The following is a 9027-nucleotide window of genomic DNA, read 5'->3' on the forward strand; positions in this document are numbered from 1 at the left end:
AATATATCATAACATCACTTTGTACCATACAAATGTATACAACTATAATTTGTCAATATTTAATAAACAAAGGTAAACTTAAGGGTTCTGATGGTCAAGACTCTTTCTCTGACATCACTGAATTTAAACAGCAATCTTCTCTGTTCAGCATAAGGTTTATGATCTTCATGAAGACAAGGTTTGTGTGGAAATAAATACAGACAGGAGTTGTTGCTGTTCCACTTTGGCACAGAAGTTGGATCGTGAAGGTGATAAGTGGTGAGATTTAAATGCTAGATGATGAGAAGTCCAGTAGGGACAAAGGAGCTTTGAAATAAAAAAAATGATTGGTATGATATTTATTTCACTTATTTTCTAATTAAGTATAATACAGTATGGCCCAAACCTGAATAATGCAAATAAACAGTCATTTGTTATTAACAAGTTATAATTATTTTACATAAATTTAAACAAATACTGTTACTTTGGAAATATGCCCTGTTTGGTGACAGAAAATTCAATTTTATTGCTGTTTCTATTTAACCACCTGTCTTGTTTTACATTTTAAAAATTATTCAAATTAGAAACCATAAGGTATTACTTGCTAAATAAGATCCATCTGGAGGCTATAAGTATCCTCAGTCTTAAGGTGTGCTATGGTTTTGGTATGGTTTGTTTGTCCCCAACAAAACTCAAGTTGAATTTTGATTCCCAATAATGTGGTTTGGGGAGGTACTGCCTGGGCCTAGTGGGAAGTGTTTGATCTATGGGGTGGATCCATCATGAAGGGCTTGGTGCTGTTCCTGCAGTAGTTAAGTTCTTGCTCTCACAAGACTAGTTTACTTCTCCTCAGACTGGATTAGTTCTCTTGAGAGGGACTTGTTTAACCCAGGACACCCCACAGGTTTCTCTCTCTTTGCATGTGTCTGCTTCCCCTTTCACCTTCTTTGCTAAGTTGCAATGCAGCACTAATGTCCTAGTCGGAAGCCAGAGCCATGCCCTTGAACCTCTCAGCCTGCAGAAACAAGAGCTAAATAAACCTCTTTACCCAGTCTCAGGTATTATTTCATAGCAACATCAAGTGGACTGAGCAAACTAACACATGAATAGAAAACCAAATACCGCATGTTCTCACTTGTAAGTGGGAGTTAAATGATGAGAACACATGAACACACAGAGAGGAACAACACACACTGGGGCCTATCAGAGGGTGAAGAGTAAGAGGAGGAAGGGGATCATGAAAAATAACTGATGGATACCAGGCTTAATGCCTGGGGGATGCAATAATCTGTACGACAAACCCCCATGACACACATTTAGTTGTAGCTAACCAGCACATCCTGGACATGCACCGCTGAGCTTAAAATAAAAGGTAAGAAAAAGAATAATGAATGCACACTAAAAAATTGGACTAAGACAAAGTGTCATCAAAGAATATTTTGATGCTGCTACCATATCTGCCTAAAGCATATACTGTATATTATAAATGTCATCTTTCTAGTTTTACTCTATTTCGTTCCTTTTCATCACCTTACCTTCAAGTTTCTATGGGAAATCTAAAGGGGAAAAGAGTCGTGAAAAATTTCCTAGGATCACCTTGAAACAATATTTTTACTGTGAGGTTTAATTCTGGGAGAGTTTTACCTCATCACAGGTATGGGTATCTCCCCCTTTAACAGGAACATTATGGCATTTTTTAATATAAGATTTGAAATTGGGTTTTGCTTATGTATGCAACTGCTTGTCATTTGGTCTAGCTTCTATATGAAACTATTTGCATAGAACTATTTCTATGTTTTAACATGTATCTCATTTGTGATACATACATATATGTATGATATGGTTTGTCTCTGTGTCCCCACCCTAATCTCATGTTGAATTATCATCCTCAGTGTTGGAGGAGGGACCTGATTGGAGGCGATTGGATCATGGGGGCAGATTTCCCCCTTGCTGTTCTTTTGATAGTGAGTGAGTTCTCACAAGATCTATTTGTATAAAAGTATGTAGCACTTCTGCCTTCATTCCCTCTTCCTCCTGCTCCACCATGTGAAGAAGGTGCTTGCTTCCCCTGCACCTTCTACCATGAATGTAAGTTTTCTGAGGCCTCCCCAGCCATGTTTCCTGTACAGCCTGCAGAACTGTGAGTAAATTAAACCTCTTTTCTTCATAAATTACTCAGTCTTAGGTAGTTCTTTACAGCAATGTGAAAATGGACTAATACAATGTATGTATAAATATACATATATATGTATATACACATATATACATACATACGTGTTATATACATAGAGTAAAAACTCTCCCAGAATTAAACCTCACTGTAAAAATATAGTTTCAAGGTAATCCTATATATATGTACATGTGCCCATGTATATGTGTGTGTGTGTATACATATAATTAGCCATGTTGATGTGAGTAATTTTGATAATTTGCTTTCATTCAATTCTCTGTTAAGAATTTGAAAAATTTTAGTTAAATGCAGAACAAACAATTGAGGAAAACCTTAGGCATGAATTTTCCTTGGGACAATGTAGTGTTGGTATGGCAGTAATGGGAAGAAGCAACTTGTTTTAGGAAAAAAAACTTATTCTCTTCTAACATTCCTTATCTAACGTGCAAATATCCATATCTAAAAAGTAAAATGTTACTAGAAATCAAAACAAAATAACATTACACTATATGCATGACATGAGTCATCTTTTAAAAACATAATTATTGCTTTCATTTTTTACTTCTTCACTTAAAATTCAAAGAGAAAAAGCAGCTGTCATCTGTAGGAGGAAGACATATACATTCATATTTGATAAGTTTAAGTTCCCATGAAAAAGCAACAAATAAAATAAAACAAAAGCAGATCTAAAAAGACCTAATTTAATTCAGTACCTTAGAGAAATTTAAAAATATTTACAGTGAGTTAAAACAGGTAGATCATTTATTTTTCCATATTTCACTTGTAGCTTTTTTCATTTCTTGACATTTAAAAGTACAGTTACATTTTTATCTTATTATCTTATTTTGTTTCATGAAACAGGAAAGTATTTTATTAGAAGAATTCGTAGAAGTAGAATCCGTTTGTCTTCAGTTAAACAAAAGAAGAACCTCATTGCTTTCCAACTGGGCCCCGGCCATTTTCCAGTTGAAACATCAAATATTTTATTTGTGTCTTTCACTGCCAATTAAAGGACAACAGAAATGGTACAGGTAAATCATCTTCTCTTTGGAGGTATTTCCAAAGAAGACTTTAATTCAAGCATTTCCTAGAGTATGTACCATAAAGTCTTATCTGCAGATTTAGACTTGAATATGCATTACATCATTGGAAAATATTATGTCACTGAAATTGGAAAAGGTTGAGTTAAACAAAACTAAACTATTAACTGTATTACAAGATCTCTGAGATTTTCCTATGTTGCTGATCATTGTAAAGAATAAAGAGTCAATTTATTATGTAATACCAAAATTATTTCACCAGTGCACATTTTAATGGATATTATTAATTATGCATCTACCCAGAACATTTAGGAAAATCTTTATTGTAGATAATAAGTTTTACTTCATGGCTACAAGTAAATATAGTATCTATTTGGTATAGAAGAAGCTGTTCCTTTTGGGGTTGTCCATAAATTGAGTGACAAGATAACAAAAAGAGTTTGGTAGCTTCCAGGGGCATCTTACGTAGTGATGCTGTTTAGGGGCATCTAGAGATCAGGAACAACACTTGTTCTGCTGATACAGATTTGGGAATGAAATCTGAAAAGGCATGAAATAGACTGGTAGAAGGGAAAAAATGTTAAGAAAAGAGCATTCATATTTTATTCTAGGTAACAGCTTGATAAGTTGATACAGAGGGAGGAGAATAATAAAAAGAACACAAGCAAATATTTAGAGAAATATCAGTGAATTATAAGGTTTTTATGTGATTTTTCTAGGGTCTTTGTTGATTTGTCAAAGAAAATCAAGAAAAATAGCATATATTTTCTTCTTTAAACCCCTTTTGTGTATATGCTTTTGTGTCTGTGTGTATAAAATATGTTTATAAATACATTAAGCTATTTTGACTAATTAATTCACACTGGTCATTTTCTATTATAGTCAGGATCAGTTATACTGTGGCAGTTAGTAGTAAATAATTTATTTATAAAATGTTAAAAAGGTTCCCAAGGACTTGCACTTTATTCATTAATTTTTTAAATTATAGTTTTGAAATATTGCACACATTTGTAAAATACAAACAATAGTAGAATGGGTCCACATGTACTTAACATCAACTTTTCAACAATTATTCTCATATCATTTGATCTATAATATTTTAGATCATATGTTTATAATGATTTTATTTTTTAAAAAAATTAGCTGCCACGCCATTATTGCTAATTTTTAAAAATACATTTCTTAAAAGCAATTAAACACTAATTAGATAACTGGAATATCTGAAATCTTAAGTCAAATAATATGTATTTTTGACATGTATTTGAAGTATTGCGAATGGTAACAGAAACAAAGCTCTGTGAATTAGGTTTGTTGCTGGTGTACCATTCTTTCTAGACCCTCTCAAGCTGACATGGTTAAGAAATACAAGCACATATATTAAACTGTGTGTACACATATCAATAACTATTCCTATATATAAATGTCTGCATCTGTATTAAGCTAAACATGAGTTCATACAGATGTCTCTAACTCTAATCTGTTAACATATGGTTCATTGTAGCCTCCTCTCCTTATCTGTAAACTCCCAGTCTGACAATGAGAACCTGGCTTTTAACGTCTGTCATCCACTTGCTGAATTGTTTAATTTTACTATTCATGTATGTCAGTTTCAGAATTGTTAATTCATACCCACAAGACAATCACTTTAACTAGAGCATAGTAATTAGGTATAGTTTCTTTTAGTTTTATGGATGTTTTAGAAATTCAAATTTCTAAAGTTTCTTAGGCCAGCACCTCTCTCCCAACCCATCACTATTAGTGAGGTTGTTTTATGCATTTTTAATATAGTTAGATTGCATTGTTACATTCTGCATTCCATCGATGGATTCCCCAGACTCTCAAATTATTTTTATTAAAATTTTCATACAATACAGTTTACGATTTGTATAATGTTAATGGCTTTTGACAAACACTGAATGTCATATATCCAACATTACAGTGTCATAGAGCACAATTTTCAATCCTAAAAATTCCCATTCTCTACCTATTCAATATTTACTCTCCTACAACAAAACCCTTAATAACCACTGATTTTTCAAATTATATCTATAGTTTTACCTTTACAAAAATATAATATAATTGGAATAATACATTATGCATTTTTTTTTAGGCTGGCTTTTTTTCACTTAGCTGTAGGCATTAAACATTCAACCATATATTTTCATGCCTTGATAACTGATCTCTGTTTATCCTTGAATAATATTATTTTCATTGTAGGTACCACAGTTTGTTTATCCATTCATCTGTGGAAGGACATCTTGGTTACTTGTAGTTTATGGTGATTAAAAGTAATGATACTATAAACATTTGTGGACAGGTTTTTGTGTGGACATAGGTTTTCAATTCAATTGCATAAATACTTAGTTGGATTCTATGGTAAGACTATGTTTACCTTTGTAATAACTTCCAAACTGTTTTCAAAAGTGGTTTACCACTTTGAATTTCCACTGTCAATGAAAGGTACTTCTTCCTGCACTGTGCAATCACCATCCACTGATATCCTTACTTTCTATTTCTATTTTTATACTTTAACCATTCTAATAGATGTGTAATGGCATCTCATTGTTTTATTTGGAATTGCTTAATAATGAATAATTAATCATTTTCTTATGTTTATTTGCATTTGCATATCTTATTTGGTAAAATATCTGTTCAGATTTTTAAATTGAATTGTTTTCTTATTGTTGATATTTGAAACTGCTGACCTTTAAGCATTCTTTCTATATTTTGAATATAAGTACTTTATAAGAAATTTGTTTTGCAAGTACTTTCTCTTATACTATCAGTTGTTATTTCATTTTGTAACAGTGTATTTCTCACAGCAGAAAAGTTTTATTTTATAATGCCTAATATTTCAAATTTGTTAATGAATTGTGCTTTTGGAGTTGTATCTAAAAACTTATCACTAAAAGCCAGGCCACCTAAATATTCTGTTGTTTCCTTCTAAGAATTTTAATTTTGTGCTTTATATTAAGGCCTGTAAGTCATTTGAATTAATTTTGTGAAAAAATATATAATATATATTTAAGTTATTTTTTGAGGGATGGGGGGTATTGATGTTCAATTGTTTTAGCATCACTTGATGAAAAGATTATCCTTTCTCTCTTGAGTTGCCTTTCAGCCATTGCCAAAGACAAGTTGACTATTTTTGTGTAAATCTATCTGGGGCTGTATATTCTGTTCTTTTGATTTATGTGTAGATTCTTTCATAAATATTATGCTGCCATGATTGTTGTAGCTTTATAGTAAGTCTTCAGATTTGGACAGTATGGACCTTCCGACTCTTCTTCTTCAGTATCGTGTTGGCTTTTCTAAGTATCTTAGAGAAAAAGCTCAAGTGATGAACTGAAGATAACACCAGGGCTTTATATAGATTAGCAAAGAATGCAACATGACCTAAAGATTGATCCACACAAATTCTCTACAATTTCAAATATGGCTCTGAGAATACTTAAGTTGCCATATGGTACTTGGGTAGGTAGAAAAGACATAATTATAACTAATTTGAGTATGACTTTACCCTCATTGTCTCATTGCAATTTAGAAAAGAATTCTCAATATTTTTGATGACTAACTGTGGTTTTGGGAAATTGCTTTTCCAAAGAAGTAAGTTAACAAAACAATATGGAAATCTTGACACCAGAAGTTTAAATATTAAAGAGAATAAAACTCTTATATAATAACTCATTATAATAACAAAAGAATATTCCCTAAACAAGTGCAAAAAAATCTAGTAAATATGCTTTAATTGGAATTTTCACTAGGGTAGGGTAACATCAAATGTATATATATTTTTTAATTTATTTTTTGTTATTATACCTTAAGTTCTAGGGTACATGTACACAACGTGCAGGTTTGTTACACATGTATACATGTGCCATGGTGGTGTACTGCACCCATTAACTCATCATTTACATTAGGTATATCTCCAAATGCTATCCTTTCCCCTTTCCCCCACTCCACAAAAGTGTGATATTCCCCACCCTGTGTCCAAGTGTTCTCATTGTTCAATTCCCACCTATGAGTGAGAACATGCGGTGTTTCGTTTTTTGTCCTTGGCAATAGTTTGCTCAGAATGGTGGTATCTAGCTTCATCCATGTCCCTACAAAGGACATGAACTCATCCTTTTTTATGGCTGCATAGTATTCCATGGTATATATGTGCCACATTTTCTTAATCCATTCTATTATTGATGGACATTTGGGTTGGTTCCAAGTCATTTCTATTGTGAATAGTGCTGCAGTAAACATACGTGTGCATGTGTCTTTATAGCAGCATGATTTATAATCCTTTGGGTATATACCCAGTAATGGGTATTTCTGAGTCAAATGGTATTTCTAGTTCTAGATCCTCGAGGAAACGCCACACTGTCTTCCACAATGGTTGAACAAGTTTACAGTCCTACCAACAGTGTAAAAGTGTTCCTATTTCTCCACATCCTCTCCAGCACCTGTTGTTTCCCGACTTTTTAATGATCGCCATTCTAACTGGTGTGAGATGGTATCTCACTGTGGTTTTGATTTGCATTTCTCTGATGGCCAGTGATGATGAGCATTTTTTCATGTGTCTGTTGGCTGCATAAATGTCTTCTTTTGAGAAGTGTCTGTTCATATCCATTGCCCACTTTTTGATGCGGTTGTTTGATTTTTTTCTTGTAAATTTGTTTAAGTTACTTGTAGATTCTGGGTATTAGCCCTTTGTCAGATGGGTAGATTGTAAAAATTTTCTCCCATTCTGTAGGTTGCCTATTCACTCTGATGGTAGTTTCTTTTGCTGTGCAGAAGCTCTTTAGTTTAATTTGATCCCATTTGTCAATTTTGGCTTTTGTTGCCATTCCTTTTGGTATTTTAGTCATGAAGTCCTTGCCCATGCCTGTGTCCTGAATGGTATTGCCTAGGTTTTCTTCTCGGGTTTTTATGGTTTTAGGTCTTACATTTAAGTCTTTAATCCATCTTGAATTAATTTTTGTTTAAGGTTTAAGGAAGGGATCTAGTTTCAGCTTTCTACATATGGCTAGCCAGTTTTCCCAGCACCATTTATTAAACAGCAAATCCTTTCCCCATTTCTTGTTTTTGTCAGGTTTGTCAAAGATCAGATGGTTGTAGACATGTGGTATTATTTCTGAGGGCTCCTTTCTGTTCCATTGGTCTATATCTCTGTTTTGGTACCAGTACCATGCTGTTTTTGGTTACTGTAGCCTTGTAGTACAGTTTGAAGTCAGATAGTGTGATGCCTCCAGCTTTGTTCTTTTGGCTTAGGATTGTCTTAGCAATGTGGGCTCTTTTTTTGTTCCATATGAACTTTAAAGTAGTTTTTTCCAATTCTGTGAAGAAAGTCATTGGTAGCTTGATGTGGATGGCATTGAATCTATAAATTCAATGGGCAGTATGGCCATTTTCACAATATTGATTCTTGGTCAGTATGGCCATTTTCACAATGTTGATTCTTCCTATCCATGAGCATGGAATGTTCTTCCATTAATCAAATGTATTTTTTAAAAACCAGTTCAGCATGAACACTTACCAAACCAAAGCACCTTTACAGGCCTGGATGGCTTCTATTGATTAATACTTGCTGTACATCAGGTCTAGCTTTCTCTTTTGTCACAGATGAGAGTGGGAAATTGAAATCCCTTTCAGCTATTTAAAGAAGTAATATTACCAGTAACTCAATTGTCTTTCATTGCCAAAGCAAATAGAGGTTCTCTTGGAATCTTATCTTACATATCCATGATCTTTAAAATTATGTTTCTAAGTATCTTAGGTTTAATTTTTCAGAAAATGGAATTGATAGATCTACTTTGTGTTTACTGAGCTTCTGTTCACCACATAAGAACT

The sequence above is a fragment of the Pan troglodytes genome, chromosome 2 (assembly GCF_028858775.2).
Source record: "Pan troglodytes isolate AG18354 chromosome 2, NHGRI_mPanTro3-v2.0_pri, whole genome shotgun sequence".
Classification (NCBI taxonomy): Eukaryota; Metazoa; Chordata; class Mammalia; order Primates; family Hominidae; genus Pan; species Pan troglodytes.